Source organism: Pimephales promelas, chromosome 3, assembly GCF_988280905.1.
Source record: "Pimephales promelas chromosome 3, fPimPro1.hap1.1, whole genome shotgun sequence".
NCBI classification, from domain to species: Eukaryota; Metazoa; Chordata; class Actinopteri; order Cypriniformes; family Leuciscidae; genus Pimephales; species Pimephales promelas.
In genome coordinates, this window is record NC_142771.1 from 45,652,937 (window position 1) to 45,662,936 (window position 10,000).

The 10,000-nt window shown below is 48.4% G+C and overlaps 53 non-coding genes and 1 pseudogene across 53 annotated transcripts in view; all 54 read right to left on the bottom strand.

The window, feature by feature from the left end:
• Nucleotides 1–92, bottom strand: part of LOC148986725 (5S ribosomal RNA) — a 119-nt gene extending 27 nt beyond the window's left edge. Inside the window, exon 1 of the ribosomal RNA XR_016160257.1 lies at nucleotides 1–92. This exon is cut by the window's left edge and continues 27 nt beyond it. This is a non-coding gene — a ribosomal RNA (5S ribosomal RNA).
• Nucleotides 93–155: 63 nt separating this feature from the next.
• Nucleotides 156–274, bottom strand: LOC148986726 (5S ribosomal RNA). Its single transcript, XR_016160335.1, has one exon. It is a non-coding gene; the product is annotated as a 5S ribosomal RNA (ribosomal RNA).
• Nucleotides 275–337: 63 nt separating this feature from the next.
• LOC148986727 (5S ribosomal RNA) lies at nucleotides 338–456 on the bottom strand. The gene has a single exon (XR_016166929.1). It is a non-coding gene; the product is annotated as a 5S ribosomal RNA (ribosomal RNA).
• A 63-nt stretch (nucleotides 457–519) lies between these two features.
• Nucleotides 520–638, bottom strand: LOC148986728 (5S ribosomal RNA). Its single transcript, XR_016166931.1, has one exon. It is a non-coding gene; the product is annotated as a 5S ribosomal RNA (ribosomal RNA).
• Nucleotides 639–701: 63 nt separating this feature from the next.
• LOC148986729 (5S ribosomal RNA) lies at nucleotides 702–820 on the bottom strand. Its single transcript, XR_016166932.1, has one exon. It is a non-coding gene; the product is annotated as a 5S ribosomal RNA (ribosomal RNA).
• Nucleotides 821–883: 63 nt separating this feature from the next.
• LOC148986730 (5S ribosomal RNA) lies at nucleotides 884–1,002 on the bottom strand. Its single transcript, XR_016166034.1, has one exon. It is a non-coding gene; the product is annotated as a 5S ribosomal RNA (ribosomal RNA).
• A 63-nt stretch (nucleotides 1,003–1,065) lies between these two features.
• On the bottom strand, nucleotides 1,066–1,184 carry LOC148986731 (5S ribosomal RNA). The gene has a single exon (XR_016163749.1). It is a non-coding gene; the product is annotated as a 5S ribosomal RNA (ribosomal RNA).
• A 63-nt stretch (nucleotides 1,185–1,247) lies between these two features.
• Nucleotides 1,248–1,366, bottom strand: LOC148986732 (5S ribosomal RNA). The gene has a single exon (XR_016166933.1). It is a non-coding gene; the product is annotated as a 5S ribosomal RNA (ribosomal RNA).
• A 63-nt stretch (nucleotides 1,367–1,429) lies between these two features.
• On the bottom strand, nucleotides 1,430–1,548 carry LOC148986733 (5S ribosomal RNA). The gene has a single exon (XR_016166934.1). It is a non-coding gene; the product is annotated as a 5S ribosomal RNA (ribosomal RNA).
• A 63-nt stretch (nucleotides 1,549–1,611) lies between these two features.
• Nucleotides 1,612–1,730, bottom strand: LOC148986734 (5S ribosomal RNA). Its single transcript, XR_016160512.1, has one exon. It is a non-coding gene; the product is annotated as a 5S ribosomal RNA (ribosomal RNA).
• Nucleotides 1,731–1,793: 63 nt separating this feature from the next.
• On the bottom strand, nucleotides 1,794–1,912 carry LOC148986735 (5S ribosomal RNA). Its single transcript, XR_016166935.1, has one exon. It is a non-coding gene; the product is annotated as a 5S ribosomal RNA (ribosomal RNA).
• A 167-nt stretch (nucleotides 1,913–2,079) lies between these two features.
• Nucleotides 2,080–2,198, bottom strand: LOC148986736 (5S ribosomal RNA). The gene has a single exon (XR_016161200.1). It is a non-coding gene; the product is annotated as a 5S ribosomal RNA (ribosomal RNA).
• A 63-nt stretch (nucleotides 2,199–2,261) lies between these two features.
• LOC148986737 (5S ribosomal RNA) lies at nucleotides 2,262–2,380 on the bottom strand. The gene has a single exon (XR_016166936.1). It is a non-coding gene; the product is annotated as a 5S ribosomal RNA (ribosomal RNA).
• Nucleotides 2,381–2,443: 63 nt separating this feature from the next.
• On the bottom strand, nucleotides 2,444–2,562 carry LOC148986738 (5S ribosomal RNA). Its single transcript, XR_016166937.1, has one exon. It is a non-coding gene; the product is annotated as a 5S ribosomal RNA (ribosomal RNA).
• Nucleotides 2,563–2,625: 63 nt separating this feature from the next.
• On the bottom strand, nucleotides 2,626–2,741 carry LOC148986739 (5S ribosomal RNA; annotated as a pseudogene).
• Nucleotides 2,742–2,804: 63 nt separating this feature from the next.
• Nucleotides 2,805–2,923, bottom strand: LOC148986740 (5S ribosomal RNA). The gene has a single exon (XR_016166045.1). It is a non-coding gene; the product is annotated as a 5S ribosomal RNA (ribosomal RNA).
• A 63-nt stretch (nucleotides 2,924–2,986) lies between these two features.
• LOC148986741 (5S ribosomal RNA) lies at nucleotides 2,987–3,105 on the bottom strand. The gene has a single exon (XR_016160336.1). It is a non-coding gene; the product is annotated as a 5S ribosomal RNA (ribosomal RNA).
• A 63-nt stretch (nucleotides 3,106–3,168) lies between these two features.
• On the bottom strand, nucleotides 3,169–3,287 carry LOC148986742 (5S ribosomal RNA). The gene has a single exon (XR_016162320.1). It is a non-coding gene; the product is annotated as a 5S ribosomal RNA (ribosomal RNA).
• Nucleotides 3,288–3,350: 63 nt separating this feature from the next.
• On the bottom strand, nucleotides 3,351–3,469 carry LOC148986743 (5S ribosomal RNA). The gene has a single exon (XR_016166939.1). It is a non-coding gene; the product is annotated as a 5S ribosomal RNA (ribosomal RNA).
• A 63-nt stretch (nucleotides 3,470–3,532) lies between these two features.
• On the bottom strand, nucleotides 3,533–3,651 carry LOC148986744 (5S ribosomal RNA). Its single transcript, XR_016166940.1, has one exon. It is a non-coding gene; the product is annotated as a 5S ribosomal RNA (ribosomal RNA).
• A 63-nt stretch (nucleotides 3,652–3,714) lies between these two features.
• LOC148986745 (5S ribosomal RNA) lies at nucleotides 3,715–3,833 on the bottom strand. The gene has a single exon (XR_016166941.1). It is a non-coding gene; the product is annotated as a 5S ribosomal RNA (ribosomal RNA).
• Nucleotides 3,834–3,896: 63 nt separating this feature from the next.
• On the bottom strand, nucleotides 3,897–4,015 carry LOC148986746 (5S ribosomal RNA). Its single transcript, XR_016166942.1, has one exon. It is a non-coding gene; the product is annotated as a 5S ribosomal RNA (ribosomal RNA).
• A 63-nt stretch (nucleotides 4,016–4,078) lies between these two features.
• On the bottom strand, nucleotides 4,079–4,197 carry LOC148986747 (5S ribosomal RNA). The gene has a single exon (XR_016160513.1). It is a non-coding gene; the product is annotated as a 5S ribosomal RNA (ribosomal RNA).
• A 63-nt stretch (nucleotides 4,198–4,260) lies between these two features.
• On the bottom strand, nucleotides 4,261–4,379 carry LOC148986748 (5S ribosomal RNA). Its single transcript, XR_016166943.1, has one exon. It is a non-coding gene; the product is annotated as a 5S ribosomal RNA (ribosomal RNA).
• A 63-nt stretch (nucleotides 4,380–4,442) lies between these two features.
• LOC148986749 (5S ribosomal RNA) lies at nucleotides 4,443–4,560 on the bottom strand. Its single transcript, XR_016163875.1, has one exon. It is a non-coding gene; the product is annotated as a 5S ribosomal RNA (ribosomal RNA).
• Nucleotides 4,561–4,623: 63 nt separating this feature from the next.
• On the bottom strand, nucleotides 4,624–4,742 carry LOC148986750 (5S ribosomal RNA). Its single transcript, XR_016160514.1, has one exon. It is a non-coding gene; the product is annotated as a 5S ribosomal RNA (ribosomal RNA).
• Nucleotides 4,743–4,805: 63 nt separating this feature from the next.
• LOC148986751 (5S ribosomal RNA) lies at nucleotides 4,806–4,924 on the bottom strand. The gene has a single exon (XR_016166944.1). It is a non-coding gene; the product is annotated as a 5S ribosomal RNA (ribosomal RNA).
• Nucleotides 4,925–5,091: 167 nt separating this feature from the next.
• Nucleotides 5,092–5,210, bottom strand: LOC148986752 (5S ribosomal RNA). Its single transcript, XR_016161302.1, has one exon. It is a non-coding gene; the product is annotated as a 5S ribosomal RNA (ribosomal RNA).
• A 63-nt stretch (nucleotides 5,211–5,273) lies between these two features.
• On the bottom strand, nucleotides 5,274–5,392 carry LOC148986753 (5S ribosomal RNA). The gene has a single exon (XR_016163750.1). It is a non-coding gene; the product is annotated as a 5S ribosomal RNA (ribosomal RNA).
• Nucleotides 5,393–5,455: 63 nt separating this feature from the next.
• Nucleotides 5,456–5,574, bottom strand: LOC148986754 (5S ribosomal RNA). Its single transcript, XR_016166945.1, has one exon. It is a non-coding gene; the product is annotated as a 5S ribosomal RNA (ribosomal RNA).
• A 63-nt stretch (nucleotides 5,575–5,637) lies between these two features.
• LOC148986755 (5S ribosomal RNA) lies at nucleotides 5,638–5,756 on the bottom strand. Its single transcript, XR_016166946.1, has one exon. It is a non-coding gene; the product is annotated as a 5S ribosomal RNA (ribosomal RNA).
• Nucleotides 5,757–5,819: 63 nt separating this feature from the next.
• LOC148986756 (5S ribosomal RNA) lies at nucleotides 5,820–5,938 on the bottom strand. Its single transcript, XR_016160515.1, has one exon. It is a non-coding gene; the product is annotated as a 5S ribosomal RNA (ribosomal RNA).
• A 63-nt stretch (nucleotides 5,939–6,001) lies between these two features.
• On the bottom strand, nucleotides 6,002–6,120 carry LOC148986757 (5S ribosomal RNA). The gene has a single exon (XR_016166947.1). It is a non-coding gene; the product is annotated as a 5S ribosomal RNA (ribosomal RNA).
• A 63-nt stretch (nucleotides 6,121–6,183) lies between these two features.
• LOC148986758 (5S ribosomal RNA) lies at nucleotides 6,184–6,302 on the bottom strand. Its single transcript, XR_016166948.1, has one exon. It is a non-coding gene; the product is annotated as a 5S ribosomal RNA (ribosomal RNA).
• Nucleotides 6,303–6,365: 63 nt separating this feature from the next.
• LOC148986759 (5S ribosomal RNA) lies at nucleotides 6,366–6,484 on the bottom strand. The gene has a single exon (XR_016166950.1). It is a non-coding gene; the product is annotated as a 5S ribosomal RNA (ribosomal RNA).
• A 63-nt stretch (nucleotides 6,485–6,547) lies between these two features.
• On the bottom strand, nucleotides 6,548–6,666 carry LOC148986760 (5S ribosomal RNA). Its single transcript, XR_016160516.1, has one exon. It is a non-coding gene; the product is annotated as a 5S ribosomal RNA (ribosomal RNA).
• A 63-nt stretch (nucleotides 6,667–6,729) lies between these two features.
• On the bottom strand, nucleotides 6,730–6,848 carry LOC148986761 (5S ribosomal RNA). Its single transcript, XR_016166951.1, has one exon. It is a non-coding gene; the product is annotated as a 5S ribosomal RNA (ribosomal RNA).
• A 166-nt stretch (nucleotides 6,849–7,014) lies between these two features.
• Nucleotides 7,015–7,133, bottom strand: LOC148986762 (5S ribosomal RNA). The gene has a single exon (XR_016161202.1). It is a non-coding gene; the product is annotated as a 5S ribosomal RNA (ribosomal RNA).
• A 63-nt stretch (nucleotides 7,134–7,196) lies between these two features.
• LOC148986763 (5S ribosomal RNA) lies at nucleotides 7,197–7,315 on the bottom strand. Its single transcript, XR_016166952.1, has one exon. It is a non-coding gene; the product is annotated as a 5S ribosomal RNA (ribosomal RNA).
• A 63-nt stretch (nucleotides 7,316–7,378) lies between these two features.
• Nucleotides 7,379–7,497, bottom strand: LOC148986764 (5S ribosomal RNA). Its single transcript, XR_016166953.1, has one exon. It is a non-coding gene; the product is annotated as a 5S ribosomal RNA (ribosomal RNA).
• Nucleotides 7,498–7,560: 63 nt separating this feature from the next.
• LOC148986765 (5S ribosomal RNA) lies at nucleotides 7,561–7,679 on the bottom strand. The gene has a single exon (XR_016166954.1). It is a non-coding gene; the product is annotated as a 5S ribosomal RNA (ribosomal RNA).
• Nucleotides 7,680–7,742: 63 nt separating this feature from the next.
• LOC148986766 (5S ribosomal RNA) lies at nucleotides 7,743–7,861 on the bottom strand. Its single transcript, XR_016160337.1, has one exon. It is a non-coding gene; the product is annotated as a 5S ribosomal RNA (ribosomal RNA).
• Nucleotides 7,862–7,924: 63 nt separating this feature from the next.
• On the bottom strand, nucleotides 7,925–8,043 carry LOC148986767 (5S ribosomal RNA). The gene has a single exon (XR_016163446.1). It is a non-coding gene; the product is annotated as a 5S ribosomal RNA (ribosomal RNA).
• Nucleotides 8,044–8,106: 63 nt separating this feature from the next.
• Nucleotides 8,107–8,225, bottom strand: LOC148986768 (5S ribosomal RNA). The gene has a single exon (XR_016166955.1). It is a non-coding gene; the product is annotated as a 5S ribosomal RNA (ribosomal RNA).
• A 63-nt stretch (nucleotides 8,226–8,288) lies between these two features.
• LOC148986769 (5S ribosomal RNA) lies at nucleotides 8,289–8,407 on the bottom strand. The gene has a single exon (XR_016166956.1). It is a non-coding gene; the product is annotated as a 5S ribosomal RNA (ribosomal RNA).
• Nucleotides 8,408–8,470: 63 nt separating this feature from the next.
• LOC148986770 (5S ribosomal RNA) lies at nucleotides 8,471–8,589 on the bottom strand. The gene has a single exon (XR_016166957.1). It is a non-coding gene; the product is annotated as a 5S ribosomal RNA (ribosomal RNA).
• Nucleotides 8,590–8,652: 63 nt separating this feature from the next.
• On the bottom strand, nucleotides 8,653–8,771 carry LOC148986771 (5S ribosomal RNA). The gene has a single exon (XR_016161867.1). It is a non-coding gene; the product is annotated as a 5S ribosomal RNA (ribosomal RNA).
• A 63-nt stretch (nucleotides 8,772–8,834) lies between these two features.
• LOC148986772 (5S ribosomal RNA) lies at nucleotides 8,835–8,953 on the bottom strand. The gene has a single exon (XR_016166636.1). It is a non-coding gene; the product is annotated as a 5S ribosomal RNA (ribosomal RNA).
• Nucleotides 8,954–9,016: 63 nt separating this feature from the next.
• LOC148986773 (5S ribosomal RNA) lies at nucleotides 9,017–9,135 on the bottom strand. The gene has a single exon (XR_016166958.1). It is a non-coding gene; the product is annotated as a 5S ribosomal RNA (ribosomal RNA).
• A 63-nt stretch (nucleotides 9,136–9,198) lies between these two features.
• LOC148986774 (5S ribosomal RNA) lies at nucleotides 9,199–9,317 on the bottom strand. The gene has a single exon (XR_016160517.1). It is a non-coding gene; the product is annotated as a 5S ribosomal RNA (ribosomal RNA).
• Nucleotides 9,318–9,380: 63 nt separating this feature from the next.
• LOC148986775 (5S ribosomal RNA) lies at nucleotides 9,381–9,499 on the bottom strand. The gene has a single exon (XR_016166959.1). It is a non-coding gene; the product is annotated as a 5S ribosomal RNA (ribosomal RNA).
• Nucleotides 9,500–9,562: 63 nt separating this feature from the next.
• Nucleotides 9,563–9,680, bottom strand: LOC148986776 (5S ribosomal RNA). Its single transcript, XR_016163877.1, has one exon. It is a non-coding gene; the product is annotated as a 5S ribosomal RNA (ribosomal RNA).
• Nucleotides 9,681–9,743: 63 nt separating this feature from the next.
• LOC148986777 (5S ribosomal RNA) lies at nucleotides 9,744–9,862 on the bottom strand. Its single transcript, XR_016160518.1, has one exon. It is a non-coding gene; the product is annotated as a 5S ribosomal RNA (ribosomal RNA).
• Nucleotides 9,863–9,925: 63 nt separating this feature from the next.
• LOC148986778 (5S ribosomal RNA) overlaps nucleotides 9,926–10,000 on the bottom strand; it is a 119-nt gene continuing 44 nt past the window's right edge. The window contains exon 1 of the ribosomal RNA XR_016161393.1: nucleotides 9,926–10,000. This exon is cut by the window's right edge and continues 44 nt beyond it. This is a non-coding gene — a ribosomal RNA (5S ribosomal RNA).

Below are 10,000 nucleotides of genomic sequence, written 5' to 3' on the forward strand. Positions count from 1 at the left end.
GGTCTCCCATCCAAGTACTAACCAGGCCCGACCCTGCTTAGCTTCCGAGATCAGACGAGTTCGGGCGTTTTCAAGGTGGTATGGCCGTAAGCGAAATCTGCTGCCAAAATTGGGCTATTTGAATGGTTAGAACATTAGGGTAGTAAACTACATAAAGCTTACAGCACCTGGTATTCCCAGGCGGTCTCCCATCCAAGTACTAACCAGGCCCGACCCAGCTTAGCTTCCGAGATCAGACGAGTTCGGGCGTTTTCAAGGTGGTATGGCCGTAAGCGAAATCTGCTGCCAAAATTGGGCTATTTGAATGGTTAGAACATTAGGGTAGTAAACTACATAAAGCTTACAGCACCTGGTATTCCCAGGCGGTCTCCCATCCAAGTACTAACCAGGCCCGACCCTGCTTAGCTTCCGAGATCAGACGAGTTCGGGCGTTCTCAAGGTGGTATGGCCGTAAGCGAAATCTGCTGCCAAAATTGGGCTATTTGAATGGTTAGAACATTAGGGTAGTAAACTACATAAAGCTTACAGCACCTGGTATTCCCAGGCGGTCTCCCATCCAAGTACTAACCAGGCCCGACCCTGCTTAGCTTCCGAGATCAGACGAGTTCGGGCGTTCTCAAGGTGGTATGGCCGTAAGCGAAATCTGCTGCCAAAATTGGGCTATTTGAATGGTTAGAACATTAGGGTAGTAAACTACATAAAGCTTACAGCACCTGGTATTCCCAGGCGGTCTCCCATCCAAGTACTAACCAGGCCCGACCCTGCTTAGCTTCCGAGATCAGACGAGTTCGGGCGTTCTCAAGGTGGTATGGCCGTAAGCGAAATCTGCTGCCAAAATTGGGCTATTTGAATGGTTAGAACATTAGGGTAGTAAACTATATAAAGCTTACAGCACCTGGTATTCCCAGGCGGTCTCCCATCCAAGTACTAACCAGGCCCGACCCTGCTTAGCTTCCGAGATCAGACGAGTTCGGGCGTTTTCAAGGTGGTATGGCCGTAAGCGAAATCTGCTGCCAAAATTGGGCTATTTGAATGGTTAGAACATTAGGGTAGTAAACTACATAAAGCTTACAGCACCTGGTATTCCCAGGCGGTCTCCCATCCAAGTACTAACCAGGCCCGACCCTGCTTAGCTTCCGAGATAAGACGAGTTCGGGCGTTCTCAAGGTGGTATGGCCGTAAGCGAAATCTGCTGCCAAAATTGGGCTATTTGAATGGTTAGAACATTAGGGTAGTAAACTATATAAAGCTTACAGCACCTGGTATTCCCAGGCGGTCTCCCATCCAAGTACTAACCAGGCCCGACCCTGCTTAGCTTCCGAGATCAGACGAGTTCGGGCGTTCTCAAGGTGGTATGGCCGTAAGCGAAATCTGCTGCCAAAATTGGGCTATTTGAATGGTTAGAACATTAGGGTAGTAAACTACATAAAGCTTACAGCACCTGGTATTCCCAGGCGGTCTCCCATCCAAGTACTAACCAGGCCCGACCCTGCTTAGCTTCCGAGATCAGACGAGTTCGGGCGTTCTCAAGGTGGTATGGCCGTAAGCGAAATCTGCTGCCAAAATTGGGCTATTTGAATGGTTAGAACATTAGGGTAGTAAACTACATAAAGCTTACAGCACCTGGTATTCCCAGGCGGTCTCCCATCCAAGTACTAACCAGGCCCGACCCTGCTTAGCTTCCGAGATCAGACGTGTTCGGGCGTTCTCAAGGTGGTATGGCCGTAAGCAAAATCTGCTGCCAAAATTGGGCTATTTGAATGGTTAGAACATTAGGGTAGTAAACTATATTAAGCTTACAGCACCTGGTATTCCCAGGCGGTCTCCCATCCAAGTACTAACCAGGCCCGACCCTGCTTAGCTTCCGAGATCAGACGAGTTCGGGCGTTCTCAAGGTGGTATGGCCGTAAGCGAAATCTGCTGCCAAAATTGGGCTATTTGAAGAAGAAAAAAAAGAGACTCTTTCAGGCTTTCTGAAGAAACTGAGAGACTATTTCAGGAATTTTGAGGGGGAAAAAAGACAATTTAGGATTTTTGAAACATTTCATTGACTCTTTTTTTTTTTTTTTTAAACAATAAAGCTTACAGCACCTGGTATTCCCAGGCGGTCTCCCATCCAAGTACTAACCAGGCCCGACCCTGCTTAGCTTCCGAGATCAGACGAGTTCGGGCGTTTTCAATGTGGTATGGCCGTAAGCGAAATCTGCTGCCAAAATTGGGCTATTTGAATGGTTAGAACATTAGGGTAGTAAACTACATAAAGCTTACAGCACCTGGTATTCCCAGGCGGTCTCCCATCCAAGTACTAACCAGGCCCGACCCTGCTTAGCTTCCGAGATCAGACGAGTTCGGGCGTTCTCAAGGTGGTATGGCCGTAAGCGAAATCTGCTGCCAAAATTGGGCTATTTGAATGGTTAGAACATTAGGGTAGTAAACTATATAAAGCTTACAGCACCTGGTATTCCCAGGCGGTCTCCCATCCAAGTACTAACCAGGCCCGACCCTGCTTAGCTTCCGAGATCAGACGAGTTCGGGCGTTCTCAAGGTGGTATGGCCGTAAGCGAAATCTGCTGCCAAAATTGGGCTATTTGAATGGTTAGAACATTAGGGTAGTAAACTTCATAAAGCTTACAGCTGGTATTCCCAGGCGGTCTCCCATCCAAGTACTAACCAGGCCCGACCCTGCTTAGCTTCCGAGATCAGACGAGTTCGGGCGTTCTCAAGGTGGTATGGCCGTAAGCGAAATCTGCTGCCAAAATTGGGCTATTTGAATGGTTAGAACATTAAGGTAGTAAACTACATAAAGCTTACAGCACCTGGTATTCCCAGGCGGTCTCCCATCCAAGTACTAACCAGGCCCGACCCTGCTTAGCTTCCGAGATCAGACGAGTTCGGGCGTTTTCAAGGTGGTATGGCCGTAAGCGAAATCTGCTGCCAAAATTGGGCTATTTGAATGGTTAGAACATTAGGGTAGTAAACTACATAAAGCTTACAGCACCTGGTATTCCCAGGCGGTCTCCCATCCAAGTACTAACCAGGCCCGACCCAGCTTAGCTTCCGAGATCAGACGAGTTCGGGCGTTTTCAAGGTGGTATGGCCGTAAGCGAAATCTGCTGCCAAAATTGGGCTATTTGAATGGTTAGAACATTAGGGTAGTAAACTACATAAAGCTTACAGCACCTGGTATTCCCAGGCGGTCTCCCATCCAAGTACTAACCAGGCCCGACCCTGCTTAGCTTCCGAGATCAGACGAGTTCGGGCGTTCTCAAGGTGGTATGGCCGTAAGGGAAATCTGCTGCCAAAATTGGGCTATTTGAATGGTTAGAACATTAGGGTAGTAAACTACATAAAGCTTACAGCACCTGGTATTCCCAGGCGGTCTCCCATCCAAGTACTAACCAGGCCCGACCCTGCTTAGCTTCCGAGATCAGACGAGTTCGGGCGTTCTCAAGGTGGTATGGCCGTAAGCGAAATCTGCTGCCAAAATTGGGCTATTTGAATGGTTAGAACATTAGGGTAGTAAACTACATAAAGCTTACAGCACCTGGTATTCCCAGGCGGTCTCCCATCCAAGTACTAACCAGGCCCGACCCTGCTTAGCTTCCGAGATCAGACGAGTTCGGGCGTTCTCAAGGTGGTATGGCCGTAAGCGAAATCTGCTGCCAAAATTGGGCTATTTGAATGGTTAGAACATTAGGGTAGTAAACTACATAAAGCTTACAGCACCTGGTATTCCCAGGCGGTCTCCCATCCAAGTACTAACCAGGCCCGACCCTGCTTAGCTTCCGAGATCAGACGAGTTCGGGCGTTCTCAAGGTGGTATGGCCGTAAGCGAAATCTGCTGCCAAAATTGGGCTATTTGAATGGTTAGAACATTAGGGTAGTAAACTACATAAAGCTTACAGCACCTGGTATTCCCAGGCGGTCTCCCATCCAAGTACTAACCAGGCCCGACCCTGCTTAGCTTCCGAGATCAGACGAGTTCGGGCGTTCTCAAGGTGGTATGGCCGTAAGCGAAATCTGCTGCCAAAATTGGGCTATTTGAATGGTTAGAACATTAGGGTAGTAAACTACATAAAGCTTACAGCACCTGGTATTCCCAGGCGGTCTCCCATCCAAGTACTAACCAGGCCCGACCCTGCTTAGCTTCCGAGATCAGACGTGTTCGGGCGTTCTCAAGGTGGTATGGCCGTAAGCGAAATCTGCTGCCAAAATTGGGCTATTTGAATGGTTAGAACATTAGGGTAGTAAACTACATAAAGCTTACAGCACCTGGTATTCCCAGGCGGTCTCCCATCCAAGTACTAACCAGGCCCGACCCTGCTTAGCTTCCGAGATCAGACGAGTTCGGGCGTTCTCAAGGTGGTATGGCCGTAAGCTAAATCTGCTGCCAAAATTGGGCTATTTGAATGGTTAGAACATTAGGGTAGTAAACTATATAAAGCTTACAGCACCTGGTATTCCCAGGCGGTCTCCCATCCAAGTACTAACCAGCCCGACCCTGCTTAGCTTCCGAGATCAGACGAGTTCGGGCGTTCTCAAGGTGGTATGGCCGTAAGCGAAATCTGCTGCCAAAATTGGGCTATTTGAATGGTTAGAACATTAGGGTAGTAAACTACATAAAGCTTACAGCACCTGGTATTCCCAGGCGGTCTCCCATCCAAGTACTAACCAGGCCCGACCCTGCTTAGCTTCCGAGATCAGACGTGTTCGGGCGTTCTCAAGGTGGTATGGCCGTAAGCGAAATCTGCTGCCAAAATTGGGCTATTTGAATGGTTAGAACATTAGGGTAGTAAACTACATAAAGCTTACAGCACCTGGTATTCCCAGGCGGTCTCCCATCCAAGTACTAACCAGGCCCGACCCTGCTTAGCTTCCGAGATCAGACGAGTTCGGGCGTTCTCAAGGTGGTATGGCCGTAAGCGAAATCTGCTGCCAAAATTGGGCTATTTGAAGAAGAAAAAAAAGAGACTCTTTCAGGCTTTCTGAAGAAACTGAGAGACTATTTCAGGAATTTTGAGGGGGAAAAAAGACAATTTAGGATTTTTGAAACATTTCATTGACTCTTTTTTTTTTTTTTTTAAACAATAAAGCTTACAGCACCTGGTATTCCCAGGCGGTCTCCCATCCAAGTACTAACCAGGCCCGACCCTGCTTAGCTTTCGAGATCAGACGAGTTCGGGCGTTTTCAAGGTGGTATGGCCGTAAGCGAAATCTGCTGCCAAAATTGGGCTATTTGAATGGTTAGAACATTAGGGTAGTAAACTACATAAAGCTTACAGCACCTGGTATTCCCAGGCGGTCTCCCATCCAAGTACTAACCAGGCCCGACCCTGCTTAGCTTCCGAGATAAGACGAGTTCGGGCGTTCTCAAGGTGGTATGGCCGTAAGCGAAATCTGCTGCCAAAATTGGGCTATTTGAATGGTTAGAACATTAGGGTAGTAAACTATATAAAGCTTACAGCACCTGGTATTCCCAGGCGGTCTCCCATCCAAGTACTAACCAGGCCCGACCCTGCTTAGCTTCCGAGATCAGACGAGTTCGGGCGTTCTCAAGGTGGTATGGCCGTAAGCGAAATCTGCTGCCAAAATTGGGCTATTTGAATGGTTAGAACATTACGGTAGTAAACTACATAAAGCTTACAGCACCTGGTATTCCCAGGCGGTCTCCCATCCAAGTACTAACCAGGCCCGACCCTGCTTAGCTTCCGAGATCAGACGAGTTCGGGCGTTCTCAAGGTGGTATGGCCGTAAGCGAAATCTGCTGCCAAAATTGGGCTATTTGAATGGTTAGAACATTAGGGTAGTAAACTACATAAAGCTTACAGCACCTGGTATTCCCAGGCGGTCTCCCATCCAAGTACTAACCAGGCCCGACCCTGCTTAGCTTCCGAGATCAGACGTGTTCGGGCGTTCTCAAGGTGGTATGGCCGTAAGCAAAATCTGCTGCCAAAATTGGGCTATTTGAATGGTTAGAACATTAGGGTAGTAAACTATATTAAGCTTACAGCACCTGGTATTCCCAGGCGGTCTCCCATCCAAGTACTAACCAGGCCCGACCCTGCTTAGCTTCCGAGATCAGACGAGTTCGGGCGTTCTCAAGGTGGTATGGCCGTAAGCGAAATCTGCTGCCAAAATTGGGCTATTTGAATGGTTAGAACATTAGGGTAGTAAACTACATAAAGCTTACAGCACCTGGTATTCCCAGGCGGTCTCCCATCCAAGTACTAACCAGGCCCGACCCTGCTTAGCTTCCGAGATCAGACGAGTTCGGGCGTTCTCAAGGTGGTATGGCCGTAAGCGAAATCTGCTGCCAAAATTGGGCTATTTGAATGGTTAGAACATTAGGGTAGTAAACTACATAAAGCTTACAGCACCTGGTATTCCCAGGCGGTCTCCCATCCAAGTACTAACCAGGCCCGACCCTGCTTAGCTTCCGAGATCAGACGAGTTCGGGCGTTCTCAAGGTGGTATGGCCGTAAGCGAAATCTGCTGCCAAAATTGGGCTATTTGAATGGTTAGAACATTACGGTAGTAAACTACATAAAGCTTACAGCACCTGGTATTCCCAGGCGGTCTCCCATCCAAGTACTAACCAGGCCCGACCCTGCTTAGCTTCCGAGATCAGACGTGTTCGGGCGTTCTCAAGGTGGTATGGCCGTAAGCGAAATCTGCTGACAAAATTGGGCTATTTGAATGGTTAGAACATTAGGGTAGTAAACTACATAAAGCTTACAGCACCTGGTATTCCCAGGCGGTCTCCCATCCAAGTACTAACCAGGCCCGACCCTGCTTAGCTTCCGAGATCAGACGAGTTCGGGCGTTCTCAAGGTGGTATGGCCGTAAGCGAAATCTGCTGCCAAAATTGGGCTATTTGAAGAAGAAAAAAAAGAGACTCTTTCAGGCTTTCTGAAGAAACTGAGAGACTATTTCAGGAATTTTGAGGGGGAAAAAAGACAATTTAGGATTTTTGAAACATTTCATTGACTCTTTTTTTTTTTTTTTAAACAATAAAGCTTACAGCACCTGGTATTCCCAGGCGGTCTCCCATCCAAGTACTAACCAGGCCCGACCCTGCTTAGCTTCCGAGATCAGACGAGTTCGGGCGTTTTCAATGTGGTATGGCCGTAAGCGAAATCTGCTGCCAAAATTGGGCTATTTGAATGGTTAGAACATTAGGGTAGTAAACTACATAAAGCTTACAGCACCTGGTATTCCCAGGCGGTCTCCCATCCAAGTACTAACCAGGCCCGACCCTGCTTAGCTTCCGAGATCAGACGAGTTCGGGCGTTCTCAAGGTGGTATGGCCGTAAGCGAAATCTGCTGCCAAAATTGGGCTATTTGAATGGTTAGAACATTAGGGTAGTAAACTATATAAAGCTTACAGCACCTGGTATTCCCAGGCGGTCTCCCATCCAAGTACTAACCAGGCCCGACCCTGCTTAGCTTCCGAGATCAGACGAGTTCGGGCGTTCTCAAGGTGGTATGGCCGTAAGCGAAATCTGCTGCCAAAATTGGGCTATTTGAATGGTTAGAACATTAGGGTAGTAAACTACATAAAGCTTACAGCACCTGGTATTCCCAGGCGGTCTCCCATCCAAGTACTAACCAGGCCCGACCCTGCTTAGCTTCCGAGATCAGACGAGTTCGGGCGTTCTCAAGGTGGTATGGCCGTAAGCGAAATCTGCTGCCAAAATTGGGCTATTTGAATGGTTAGAACATTAAGGTAGTAAACTACATAAAGCTTACAGCACCTGGTATTCCCAGGCGGTCTCCCATCCAAGTACTAACCAGGCCCGACCCAGCTTAGCTTCCGAGATCAGACGAGTTCGGGCGTTTTCAAGGTGGTATGGCCGTAAGCGAAATCTGCTGCCAAAATTGGGCTATTTGAATGGTTAGAACATTAGGGTAGTAAACTACATAAAGCTTACAGCACCTGGTATTCCCAGGCGGTCTCCCATCCAAGTACTAACCAGGCCCGACCCTGCTTAGCTTCCGAGATCAGACGAGTTCGGGCGTTCTCAAGGTGGTATGGCCTTAAGCGAAATCTGCTGCCAAAATTGGGCTATTTGAATGGTTAGAATATTAGGGTAGTAAACTACATAAAGCTTACAGCACCTGGTATTCCCAGGCGGTCTCCCATCCAAGTACTAACCAGGCCCGACCCTGCTTAGCTTCCGAGATCAGACGAGTTCGGGCGTTCTCAAGGTGGTATGGCCGTAAGCGAAATCTGCTGCCAAAATTGGGCTATTTGAATGGTTAGAACATTAGGGTAGTAAACTACATAAAGCTTACAGCACCTGGTATTCCCAGGCGGTCTCCCATCCAAGTACTAACCAGGCCCGACCCTGCTTAGCTTCCGAGATCAGACGAGTTCGGGCGTTCTCAAGGTGGTATGGCCGTAAGCGAAATCTGCTGCCAAAATTGGGCTATTTGAATGGTTAGAACATTAGGGTAGTAAACTACATAAAGCTTACAGCACCTGGTATTCCCAGGCGGTCTCCCATCCAAGTACTAACCAGGCCCGACCCTGCTTAGCTTCCGAGATCAGACGAGTTCGGGCGTTCTCAAGGTGGTATGGCCGTAAGCGAAATCTGCTGCCAAAATTGGGCTATTTGAATGGTTAGAACATTAGGGTAGTAAACTACATAAAGCTTACAGCACCTGGTATTCCCAGGCGGTCTCCCATCCAAGTACTAACCAGGCCCGACCCTGCTTAGCTTCCGAGATCAGACGAGTTCGAGCGTTCTCAAGGTGGTATGGCCGTAAGCGAAATCTCCTGCCAAAATTGGGCTATTTGAATGGTTAGAACATTAGGGTAGTAAACTACATAAAGCTTACAGCACCTGGTATTCCCAGGCGGTCTCCCATCCAAGTACTAACCAGGCCCGACCCTGCTTAGCTTCCGAGATCAGATGAGTTCGGGCGTTCTCAAGGTGGTATGGCCGTAAGCGAAATCTGCTGCCAAAATTGGGCTATTTGAATGGTTAGAACATTAGGGTAGTAAACTACATAAAGCTTACAGCACCTGGTATTCCCAGGCGGTCTCCCATCCAAGTACTAACCAGGCCCGACCCTGCTTAGCTTCCGAGATCAGACGAGTTCGGGCGTTCTCAAGGTGGTATGGCCGTAAGCGAAATCTGCTGCCAAAATTGGGCTATTTGAATGGTTAGAACATTAGGGTAGTAAACTACATAAAGCTTACAGCACCTGGTATTCCCAGGCGGTCTCCCATCCAAGTACTAACCAGGCCCGACCCTGCTTAGCTTCCGAGATCAGACGTGTTCGGGCGTTCTCAAGGTGGTATGGCCGTAAGCGAAATCTGCTGCCAAAATTGGGCTATTTGAATGGTTAGAACATTAGGGTAGTAAACTACATAAAGCTTACAGCACCTGGTATTCCCAGGCGGTCTCCCATCCAAGTACTAACCAGGCCCGACCCTGCTTAGCTTCCGAGATCAGACGAGTTCGGGCGTTCTCAAGGTGGTATGGCCGTAAGCTAAATCTGCTGCCAAAATTGGGCTATTTGAATGGTTAGAACATTAGGGTAGTAAACTATATAAAGCTTACAGCACCTGGTATTCCCAGGCGGTCTCCCATCCAAGTACTAACCAGCCCGACCCTGCTTAGCTTCCGAGATCAGACGAGTTCGGGCGTTCTCAAGGTGGTATGGCCGTAAGCGAAATCTGCTGCCAAAATTGGGCTATTTGAATGGTTAGAACATTAGGGTAGTAAACTACATAAAGCTTACAGCACCTGGTATTCCCAGGCGGTCTCCCATCCAAGTACTAACCAGGCCCGACCCTGCTTAGCTTCCGAGATCAGACGTGTTCGGGCGTTCTCAAGGTGGTATGGCCGTAAGCGAAATCTGCTGCCAAAATTGGGCTATTTGAATGGTTAGAACATTAGGGTAGTAAACTACATAAAGCTTACAACACCTGGTATTCCCAGGAGGTCTCCCATCCAAGTACTAACCAGGCCCGACCCTGCTTAGCTTCCGA